A 12,568-nucleotide genomic window follows, 5' to 3' on the forward strand; every position below is an offset into this window, starting at 1 on the left:
CAGCACTGGCACCAAACCAGAGTATACATTAACCTGGTGACCACAACTCTTCCCACTCTGGTGACTCCCTGAGACCCTGCCTCACCCAACTCCTGTACCACACAAGGCTTTATCAGGGGCTGAACCTTAAGGGAACTGGCAGGTGACAGCAGACCTGTGTGTCCTGGCTTTTTGCAGAGCTACCCCAGGCCCAGTACTATTTGTAGCTATCCTCAGTTCACAGCGTGTCCCCTCATGCACCTCCAGGGTTAGCACAGACAGAGAACAACCTTGGATTGCTTTGTAGCTCCTACCAGGTAGCCCCCAACCAGTCACAGGCAATGGCTGACATGGGCCTGCACTGAAGCCCTTCCCAAGAGTTTCCAGAACCACCAAACCTGGAGGTTGGCTTCAGACCACAGCAGAGCACCACCCATTAGCACCACAAATAGCATACCCAAAGGGCAGTCTCAACAGACACCAGAGCCCACTGGGGCAAATCCCACTCAGGTAAGCCCCCTACCTGTAAGCTGTGGACATGACCAAACTCCACAGCCAATCAGTCTGAGGGTCAATCCTACCTATTGACCTGCCAACAGCAATCAAGGCTCAGCTATAACAGGAGTGGACACACATCCAACACAAGGGACACTGCTAGAGCACCCTGAGCAGGTGACCAGAGAGACTGTGCCAGGACCCCACAGGGCAGTTACTACATAAGGCCACCTGGCCAAGACTGAGAGACATAGCAGATCTACCTAATACATAGAAACAAAGAGAGAGGCAGCCAAAATTAGGAAACAAAGAAATATATCCCAAATGAAAGAACAGGAGAAAACTCCAGAAACAGAACTAAACAAAATGGAGTCAAGCAACCTACCAGATACAGAGTTCAAAACAATGGTTATAAGGATGCTCAAGGAACTTAGTGAGAACTCTAACAAAGAGATGGCAAGGAAAAAAAAAAAAAGAAACCATAAAAAAGAAATAGTCTGAAGTGAAGAATAAAATAACTGAAATGAAAAATGCACTAGAAGCAATCACCAGCAGACTAGATGAAGTAGAGGATGAATCAGCAATTTGGAAGACAAGATAACAGAAAACAACCAATCGAAACAACAAAAAGAAAAAATAATCCAAAAAAATGAGAATAGTTTAAGAGACCTCTGGGACAACATCAAGCATAACATAGGGGTACCATAAGGAGAAGAGAGAGAACAAGAAATTGAAAACCTATTTGAAGAAATAATGACTGAAAACTTTCCTAATCTGATGAAGAAAATAGACACACAAGTCCAGGTAGCACAGACAGTCCCAAATAAGATGAACCCAAACAGGCCCAAACTGAGACACATTATAATTAAAATGGCAAAGGGTAAAGACAAGGAGAGAATCCTAAAAGCAGCAAGAGAAAGGCAACTAATAAATTGTAAGGGAGCTCCCATAGAATTGTCAGCTGATTTCTCAACAAAATCTTTGCAGGCCAGAAGGGATTGGCACAAAATATTCACTTTGATGAAAAGCAAGGACCTACAACCAAGACTACTCTACCCAGCAAAGCTATCATTTAGAATCAAAAGACAAATAAAGAGCTTCCCAGATGAGAAAAAAGCTAAAGGAGTTCATCACCACCAAACTAGCATTACAAGGAATGTTAGAGGGACTTCTTTAAGATGAAAAAAAATTATGAATAATAAAATGGCAATCAATAGCTACATATCTATCAACAATTACTTTCAATGTAAATGGATTAAATGCTGCAATTAAAAGACATAGGAGGGCTGAATGGATAAGAAAACAAAACCTTTACACATGCTGCCTACAGAAGAATCACTTCAGATTAAGACATACACAGATGGAGAGTAAAGGAATGGAAAAAGATATTTCATGAAAATGGAAATGAAAAAAAAAAAAAACTGGGGTAGCAATACTTTTACCAAACAGAATAAACTTTAAAACAAAGACTATAACAAGAGACAAAGAAGAATCCTGAAATCCCACTCTGGGTATTTATCTGAAGGAACCTAAATGCTACTTCAAGGGACGTGTGCATCTATATGTTCATTGCAGCATTGTTTACAATGGACAAGATGTGGAGGCAGCCTGGGTATCTGTCGATGGATGATTGGATAAAGAGGAAGTGGTACATATACATAATGGAATATTGCTCAGCCATGGAAGGAAATGGGTTCTTGCCATCTGCAGCAGCATGGATAGACCTGGAGGGAGTTGTGCTGGATGTAGTATGTCAGACAGAGAAAGACAGATGGAATGTGATTTCACTTATAGATGGAATTTAAAGAACAAAATAAATAAACAAAACAGAAACAAACTCATAGATACAGAGAACATATTGATGGTTGGGGTTTGAGGGTGAATGGAAAAAGAGAAAAGATTAAGAAGTACAAATTTGTTGTTACAAAGTAGTCATGGGGATGTAGTAGATAGCATAAGAAATATAGTCAATATTATTGTAACTACTATGATGGTGTCAGATGGGTACTAGATTTGTTGGGGTGATAGATGGGAGTAGGTTGGGGGGACAGGGTGAGAAAGGTGAAGTTAAGAAGTACAAATTAAGAAGTACAAATTGAGGCCAGCCCGGTGGCTCAGGTGGTTGGAGCACCGTGCTCCTAACGCCGAGGTTGCCGGTTCGATTCCCACGTGGGTCAGTGAGCTGTGCCCTCTACAGCTAAGATTGTGAATCTCCCAGAAACTGAGTTGCCATGAGTGGTAGGCAGCCAGCATGAGTGGGACTAATGACTGGCGAACTGCCTCAGCCGGGGGGAGCGCAAGGCTCATGATACCAGAATGGGGCAGGGAGCTGTGTCCTACACAACTAGACTGAGAAACAACGGCTGGAACTGGAGGGGGTGTGGAGGGAGGTGGAAGAAGGGAGGAGGGGAAAAGAAGTACAAATTGGTAGTTACACAATAGTCATGGGGATGTAAAGTAAAGCATAGGGAATATAGTCAACAATATGATAATAACTATGTATAGTGCCAGGGGGGTACTAGACCAGTCAGGGGGAATCTCTTCTTAAATTACATAAATGTCTAACCACTATGCTGTACACCGGAAATTAATATAAAATAATATTGAATGTCAATTCTAATTGAAAAATGTAAAAAGAGGGGAAGGGAAAGGGGAACAAGAGGTCCAAATCTCCAGGTATAAAACAAATAAGTCATGGGGATGTAATGTACAGCATAAGGAATATAGTGATAGCATGGTACGGTGTCAGATGGTTGCTGGACTTATCATGGTGATCACTTCTTTAGGTATATAAATGTTGAATAACTATGGTGTACCCCTGAAACTAAAATAATATTGTATGTTAGCTATATTTTAATAAAAAAATCTTTAAAAGAAAAAGAAAAAACGATTTAATTATGTATGTAAACACAGGAGTTCACAAAGAAATATGTGGCTCAAGGAGGTGGCGAAAATTCGGAGACTTACATACCATCCTTGGCTGGACAAAAGGAAAAGCATTTTTCAGCATGGAGGGAGGCTGGAAGATAAGTTATGGGAAAGTGATCCGGGAATGTGTGTTAAGAGTTTAATAAGGTTTGTGTTAAACAAAAAATCTTCCATGGCTGAAAGCTTTTCTGAATAGAAGAGTTTATTGAGCCATGGGCTAGCCAGAAAAAGGACCAGGTCCTGGGACATACCGTCTAAACCACAAACAACATGGCTCAGTGGAGAAGGCGAAATGTCTGCCATCCTGGAGTTAATGTGCTCTCTTAGACCTTATGTTTTAGGGAAAAACGATGTAAGTTGTTTTAAAAGAATTTTACACTGGCTATAAATAAGGGGAGCAGGAAAAGGTGAAGCAGGGGCAGTGCTAAGGTAGGTTCACAGTCCATAAGGAAGAAATATATACTACTGTTGATTGGCTGTGGGCAAGAGAAAGTTTGTGCATAAGCAGGAGGCAGGTGTCTGGTGGTGGGCTATTTCTTTTTTAGATAGCCACCTGAAAGTACATTCAGGAATGTGAGAAGTTTTGTGTTAGTTGGCCCACAGCTATTAATGGATTAATTACTCCTGTCTCTTTCTATCACTTTCAGGCCTGCTGTAATTTAATTTAGGGTATCTCAGAATTTGTCTCTTGCCATTTGTTAGGGAGATTTAAGTCAGTGTCTTCTCCATTGTATGAGTTAAGAGTTTTCCTCCTCCTTCCTGGTATGAGAGAAGGAAACACTTTTACAAATAGGAATTTTCTTTATAAATGTAAATGTCCCTTACAAAAAGGAAACTTATGCTCTCCTTTTAGACTTTCTTCTATGTAGGTATTTCTCAAGGTAATCAGTTCAAAATAGTCTTTATGCCAAAGAGGCATATTCTGGGGTGGCATATTCTGGCCCCGTCTCAGTTCTATTCTTGCTTTTCCCTCCTCGTTGTCTTGGGACAGTCCATGCATGCCTCTGGGGAATCAGGATTGACTCAGACCAGGATGCGCAGTTATCCTCAGAATCAGGTGGTACAAAAGACCTGCATAGGTAAGGCACTAAGAAAAAATGGGTGGAACCTCACCAGCCTTAGTGATTTTTTATATGTATATATGTGGGGACAGAGCCCCAAAAAGCAGTTTCCAGGCTCTCGGCCTCACATAGAAAGGTGCTGGGTCAGGTAGTAAATGGCCATCGACTGTGATCAAATGGCCATCAGCTGTGGCTAGTTGGCCGTCAGCTGTAACCAGTGAGCCGTTGGCCACTAATATAACTGCCGTGGTTAGGCTAGCAGCAAATGGGGGCTAGCAAGGATATGGTGGCTGAGTCTGCAAGCGGCGCAGTGAGGGTTGAGAATTGTGTGGCTCCTGGTTCCTGTGTCTCCAACCCAGTCACCAGTGAGAATATAGTGGTATGACTCCCCTACCTATGGCTCGGTGGGTGTTCCTTTTTGGCCTCACCATGTCCTGCGTTCTTATGTGGGGAGTGGGACCAGAGACCCCGCCTGACACCCCGCATGACACTTGGCGTAGTCAGCAGGATCCCCTGCACGACAATATATATTACACCATACTGTAATATGGTGGTGTGTTAACCACTTAACTCTATTATAAAGGTTAAAGAACACGAGTATCAAAAATAACATAGCTATAATACTTTTTAATGAATACACAATATAAAAAGAGGTAAATTGTGACATCAAAGAGATAAAAGGGGAAGTAAAAAGGTAGAATTTTTGTATGGGACTGCATTTGAGATGTTATCAGCTTAAAATAGACTATTATTTCTATACTATGTGTTTATGTAAGCCTTATGGTAACCACACAGCAAAAACTTACAGTAAATTCACAAAGATAAAGAGAAGAGAATGAAAGCATTTCGCTATGGAAAATCATCAAAACACAAAGGAAAGCAACAAGAAAGGATGAGAGGAACAAGGGAATTATAAAACAGACAGAAAACAATCAAGATGGTATTAGTAAGTCCTTACTTATCAATAATTGCTCTAAATGTAAATAGATTAAATTCTCCTATAAAAGGCAGAGAGTGGCTAAGTGGATTCAAAATAGCAGGACCCAACTATATGCTGCCTGGAAGATACTCACTTCAGCTTTAAGGGCACACATAGGCTCAAAGTAAAGAAATAGAAAGAGATATTCCATGCAAGTGGAAACAAAAAGAGAGCAGGGGCAGCTAGACTTACATCAGACAAAACAGACTTGAAGCTAAGAATGGTAACAAGAGAAAAAGAAGGTTTGGAATGTGCAGAGCTCTGTCAGCCCCCAGGTTCCCACAGCTTCACTTCCTCAGTGCCACAAAGATGAACCAGCTTTCTCTCTTCAGGTTTTGCTCCTAGGCACCCTGCCATTTGTGAGAACGTGGATGGACCTTGAGGGCATTACGCTAAGTGAGGTAAGTCAGAGAAAGACACACACGGTATGATATCACTTATATGTAGAAACTGAGGGGAAGCAGAGTTTTGCCACCTCCAAAATAATGCTTTTGGGGGGATATTGATTATTTTAAACTGGTTATTTACAAGAAACAAAACGCTCAGGAAAAGGCTTTGACTTCCCCTCTACCTGCCTAAAGGAATTTAGGTAGAGGACCTGCTCCAGAAAGAGAGATATCATCACAGATAACTATAGTTTAATATGAACTAATGTGCAATAGACAGGGAGGAACTCAGCAAGGCCCATTTGATCAAAGTCCTCTCCGCTTTCTCATCTCCATGTGAATTGCGTTCCTCCCTTTTGTAGCCCCAAACTGCAACCTGCCCCCCTCCTCTTTAGTTCCTTGGGCCCCATATTCTTAGGGAACCCCATATGTACATGCATAATAAATTTGGTCACTTTTTCCTGTTAATCTGTCTCACGTTAACTTGATTATTAGACCAACCAGATGAACTTAGAAGAAAAGTGAGATTTCTTCCCCCACAAAACTAAAAAAAAAAAAAAAAATCGAACTTGTAGAAACAGAGGGTAGAATGGTGGTTACCAGGGCCTGGGGGGATGGAGGAATTGGGGAGATTTTGGTCAAAGGGTACACACTTGCAGTTAGAAGATAAGTTCTGAGGATCTAATTGTAGTCACCAATACTGTATTGTATACTTCAAAGTTGCTAGGAAACTAGCTCGTAATTGTTCTCACCACAAAATGAAACGATAATTATGTGAAGTGCTGGAGGTGATAGCTAATGGTCTATGGTGGCGATCATAATATATAAATGTATCAAATCCATACAGTGTACACCTTAAACTTACATAATATTATATGTCGATTCTATCTCAATTAAAAATTTTTTTAAAAAGATTACAATAAATTGGATGGATAAATGTCAATAAAAGATAACACACAGAAAAAGTATTTTTGTCAACAGTTCTCTTCATAAATAATGTTTACACCTCTGACCGCTTAGCAGTTGCATCTTATTCACTTTTGTTTTTCCTCAGTGTGCTGTCCCAATATGGAGTGGTCAATCATCTCAATGCTTTAATCTATGAGATGCTACATCTCTCTATGTGCAAGCCTAACACTCCTGGATCAGGAAGCTGGATGTTGCAAGGACCACTCAAGCAGGGACAGCAGCAATGAAAATAGGACGCTGGTCTCTATCAGAAGCAGGACCCCTTGGGATGCCCAAGGCACTCATTTCATAGTGCTTTAAGATTGTGCTCCTTGGAACAGCAGTGCCCAAAAGGCAAAAACACCCTTCGGGCCCCTGAAGCCATGGTCTTTCCAACTCTGGCTGACTATCTGACAGACCAACAAAAGTGAGTGTGTGCTCCTAGCGTGTCTGGCATCCTCTCTGGTCTTCAGATGCCTGAAGGATGACTCTTGCATCCAGTCCCCAGCCTTCAAGGCCCAGCACCATCCAAAACCATCCACAGTCAACTATCTGTGCACTTGTGCACATTAACTCATTTGATACTTGCAACACTTCAGTGAGGTAGATATAATCATCATGCTTATTTTATAGAGAGGTTATTGTCTTCTAGAATGACCGACATTTCACTGACATTTTATCCATGAAAACAATTATCCAAATAGTGTGTTTAAATGTAAGGATGGGGGCGGCCAGAAGACTCAGTAGGTTAGAACGTGGCATGAGCTTTTAACGACAAGGTTGCTGGTTCAATTCCCGCATAGGATGGTGGACTGTGTCCCCTGCAACTAAAGATTGAAAACGGCGACTGGACTTAGAGCTGAGCTGCGCCCTCCACAACTAGACTGAAAGACAATGACTTGACTTGGAGCTGATGGGCCCTGGAGAAACACACTCTTCCCCAACATTCCCCAGTAAAAAAAAATAATAATAATAAAATAAATAAATAAATGTAAGGGTGGGAATTTTTCTCTAGGACAGTAAGGGTTATTTTGGGTGATTAGATACTAGTGTAAACCAGCTATTCTCCACATAAATATAGATCAAAGAAAGAGAAGTTGAACCTTCAATACCAATCAAGGAGAGATCATGAGGAATATCTTTTTTTTTTTAAGAAGGCCTCACATATTTATTACTGAACCAACCTACTAGTGCAGAAACATATTACGAGAAAATTATTTTTTCAATAATTTCCCAGTGAAACACCCCCAGCTGTCCAGATAGTAGCACTCTTTTCAGCGCTCTGGTAAGATCCAAGCAAGCCGGATACAGCATAAATATGTATGCCATCTCATGTGCAGTTCCTATAAACCTACCTTGGTGCTTCTCCAATGTCTCCTCTTGGAGTTGTGCCTGATTTTATTACTCGTTTTTATCCAAATCCATTAGGGAATGGGCCACTTCTGCTTTTGTTTCTTGGAATCACTTGATCCTGAAAGTCTTGTGAGAAGACATGGCCAGTAAGCGTCAGCTGCACACACCACCATGGCGGCGAAAAAGAGAGGAGCGTGAGGAATACTCTTGCCTGGAGGTTGCCACAGCTAGATTAGAGGCTGATCTAGCCTACTTTACAGACTCTCAAGAAACGAGTCTCACGAATTGTACCTCCCAACTGCTCTATCTCCACCTCTCTTCATCCCTACCTCTCTCTCCCTCATCTTCTGGGCGGGGTTAGCCTCAGTCTTTTCCAATCAGAGTAATTATATTACGTACCAATTCTTCTCTTGGCTTGGGCATCAACATGGTGCAATTTGGCTTAGGTAAGGCTTCAAAACCTAGTGTCCTGTGCAATTATAAAAAGGCAGAGGCTATGCACTTCAGGGCCAATTTCTCTCAAGAAATTATACAGACACTGGCTCATTTTCCCACAGCGCATTCCATTGAGAGAGGCAGAACATAGACGTTATCCTGCAGGTGGTCTGACTCCCAAAGTGTGAGTAGTAACTGATGTGAGCACAGCCTTGTGGAGACTTTAATTTATGGGGACTGTGCTAACTGCCAGAATTGAATTTCAGTACACCAGTTCATGTCAGAATACTTACAAATTATTATTTATAAACTTTTTTTCCCCACTGCTTCATTAGTATATTTTTCTATTTGTGAAAATTACTCTAGTATCTTGTGGCGCAGTAAAATACATCGTAATTTTATCCCAGTAAAATTAATGGACTTTTTCTTTTCATTTGACAGCTTTTAACTTAGTGGCAGGGTTTCCAGGAACAAATTAAAGTCATGAACAAAGGATAAGATTATTTAGAAAATCTATAATGCAAATCCCAAATGAGGAGTTGTCATTTGCTCGCTTGGTAATAAAGAAGCTAATACTCAGGAATCAGATAATGAAGACTCCTGACCACATAGAAAACTTCAAAGGAAATTGTGTTTAAGGAGATTACCTATCAAAAAAAAAACTCCCCTCAAAGTCCTAAATACGAATTCCTTTTCACTCTTTCCTGTTGTGATTGACTGAATACTGTGCGAGATGTGTCCACACTTAATCTTCATGAATGGTAAGAGGAGTTAGTTAGCATCAAGGGAAGAACAGATGCACAAGTGTCATAATAAAATGGGATTTGTTGGTATGCGAAGGGACCGCAAGGTAAACCAGACTCAGTCTAGGTAATTAATCTAACCAAATTGCCAAGAAACAGGCTCCATTTCTTATTTTGTGCTTTTATTGATTTGTCTTTGTTGCTATGAATGTTTGTCACTGTCAACTAGTCCTTTGATAATCTTTTTATTCTTTAGGAAATAAAACAAAACCTCCTTTAGCATGAACACATTATTCTTTATGGGCAACTGTTAGGAGTTGTAGTAACCTACTCTCTGGTTCCCTGGGTAAAGGCTTATTGATTTTTCTCGTGCCTGCTGTTAATGCTTGATGCTTGGCAATGGAGGCTCAGCCAGTCTACACAGGGAGCTGTTTACATGTCCAGCATAATTATTATTGGGTTGTATAATGTGCATGGGGCTACTGGTACTTACACTCTTTATTAAACAAAGTTGTTCTTTCCTCTCATTGCTGCAACATCTAAAATCATAAACGCACCTTCAGTGATCCCATTCTGAAACCTGGATTATACACAGTAAGAACCTATCCAAACATGTGTTCAGAGAGACCAAGGGGATCCTGCATTACTGGTCCCAGAACCGTAATAACACACAAGCAGAAAGAAGGCATTTTTCTCTTAACACTAGTCTCTCTCTCCCCCCACTTCTACAGATACTTCTTCACTCTCCTCCCTTCCTTCCAGACCTCAGCAACTCGTTAGTTTCTGTCAATGGAAATTCACTCCTCTCCTCTTGTTAATGCTGTTACTATTTCAAGGTGATCAGAATAAAGGTTTTACAATAAAACAACCGAGTGGCAGCCTACTGGGCTGACCAAGTGAGCTAACCAAGGAACTCAAAACACTGGTCAGGAGGAGTCATGCACAGAGAACTGTGAAGGCCTGAGGAAAGGAGTCCAGGCAAGTGACCAGATGGTCCAAAGGTGAAGGGAATGAATGTTGGTCATTTTGACCGAGAGCACAGCTTCTTGAAATGTGATGGGGTCCACTTTAAGGTCCACACCAGCCACTTCCAGAGCCAGAGACGTTTTAGTCCTTGGCCCAAGGTCAGTGGTTCTCAAATGATACAGGCAGGCAGAGATCTCTCTGTAAGCAGACAGAACGTGTCTGCTGACAGAGAGGGGGAGAAACGTGTCCAGGGGTGACAAATAGGAACAATGGTGGTTGGGGGGGCCGGGTGATGAAGGGATAGGAAGGGCATTGTGGTTCTACAGGCCTTCAATACATGTCAGAGAACCCCGAATTTATGAGTCAATAGGTTCAGTCTCAAATCAGCTCAAGAGAGTGGTCACTGACGTTTGTAACAGGCTGAATTTAACTAAACCTCAGTAAAAAAAAGAAAGCCAGTTCTGGCTTCTGTAAATTATTTTCTAATTAACCAAGTAGCGTTCAGACATTAAATGATAATTAGCCCATCTAGATTAAGCTGGTCCCTTCTAATCCCAATGCTTTTCAAGCTCTAAAAGACAAGGGAAATCTGGATCTGGCACCGATAATAATCTGGTCTAGTTTTTGGTCTCTATTGTAGCTTTGATTCCACACAAATATACTGTGGTATCAACAAACTGATCCTTTAATTTTCTAGATTAACCTTTGAGAAACCCTTCTAGTGGCTCAGCCTGCTCTTCCTTTTTCCTTTTTTCAACTTTTGTGGATACCAAGGAAACAAACTTTGTTATATACTTGTTATTAGACCACTAGAAGAGCTTTGCTCTGCCTATCCCAAAGCCCAAATATCTAAAGCATCAATTATTATCGGTTTTTTTCTACGAGAACTATGCCCGAGGCAGAGGTTATGCAAAGTAGGCAGCTTTAAAACGGCTGGGGACATTAGCCATGTAGATAAGCTGTCCAAGGCCAGGGTCTCTGGTCTTTTTTTAACGGTGAAAAGAGGGCCCATAAAAAGTGAAGCAGCACTGAGGCCCAGCCAAATTAAAGTCATTGCCAAATCTGCTCCTTGACTCATTCCCCAAATTTTTACTGCTGCCTGCTCTGGACAACGTGCTGTCACCTTCAGGATCCAGATGTAATTAATAGATGGCTCTAAATCATGTCCTCTGGGGAAGGTGAAATGATCAGGAATGGGGAGCTTAAAATAAGATTCTGGGCAGACATGAGAGCCCTCATGCCTATGTATTACACCTTTTTCCTTGCAGAAGAGATTAGACTTGTCTTGTACAGGACCACAGAGTATCAATCGGTGGAAATCAGTGGAAGGAAACCGTAGCAATGCTAAGAACTTGCTATCAGAGCAATCTGACAATGAGCTGTGTAGGGAGGAGCATATGCCTCATTAGCAATATTGGTACCTAGGACACTATATACAATAGCCGCTGGACACCGCGCCCCTAGGTCAATCTTAACTGGCTGCTTCCAGTCAAAACCCCTAATCCTCTCACCCCCAATCAATCACTGCCAACAGACTAGCATGGTTTTTTTTGTTGTTTTTAGGGGAACAGGACTTTATTGGGAAACTGTGTACTTCCAGGACTTTTTTTTCCAAGTCAAGTTGTTGTCCTTTCAATCTTAGTTGTGGAGGGCGCAGCTCAGTTCCAGGTCCAGTTGCCGTTGCTAGTTGCAGGGGGCACAGCCCACCATCCCTTGCGGGAGTCAAACCCGCAACCTTGTGGTTGAGGACACGCGCTCCAGCCAACTGAGCCATCCGGGAGCTCAGTGGCAGCTCAGCTCAAGGTGCCATGTTCAATCTTAGTTGTAGGGGCGGAGCCCACCATCCCTTGCGGGACTCGAGGAATTGAACTGGCAACCTTGTGGTTGAGAGCCCACTGGCCATGTGGGAATCGAACCGGCAGCCTTCGGAGTTAGGAGCACAGAGCCACCGGGCCGGCCCCCAGACTACCATGTTTTTCATTCTGTGCATTTTTTTAACAGTGAAATTGTACCACATATACAATTTTCCACTTTTTATTGAAAATCATTTCTCTAGGCTATTTTGTAGACTACCAGTATTTGCCAAAGCTATCCCTAATTGTTGGACATTTACAGTTTGGTGGTTAGAGCAATTCTCAAGACACACTACCTGGTCTGAATCTCACTTCCTGACTGCTATCTTGGAAGTTATTCTTTGTGCCTCAGATCCCTCCTTTGCACAATAGGGGTTATACCTCACAGAGTTGATGTATTAAAGAAGCTATTCAGTCAAGCAGTAACAACAGTGCCTAGCAC

At 41.8% G+C, this 12,568-nt stretch overlaps 1 pseudogene; it reads right to left on the minus strand.

Annotated features, from left to right (window-relative positions):
* Positions 1-8,119: 8,119 nt before the first annotated feature.
* Positions 8,120-8,270, minus strand: LOC117024078 (60S ribosomal protein L39-like; annotated as a pseudogene).
* Positions 8,271-12,568: the final 4,298 nt, after the last annotated feature.

Source organism: Rhinolophus ferrumequinum, chromosome 6 (assembly GCF_004115265.2).
Source record: "Rhinolophus ferrumequinum isolate MPI-CBG mRhiFer1 chromosome 6, mRhiFer1_v1.p, whole genome shotgun sequence".
In the NCBI taxonomy this organism is placed as follows: domain Eukaryota; kingdom Metazoa; phylum Chordata; class Mammalia; order Chiroptera; family Rhinolophidae; genus Rhinolophus; species Rhinolophus ferrumequinum.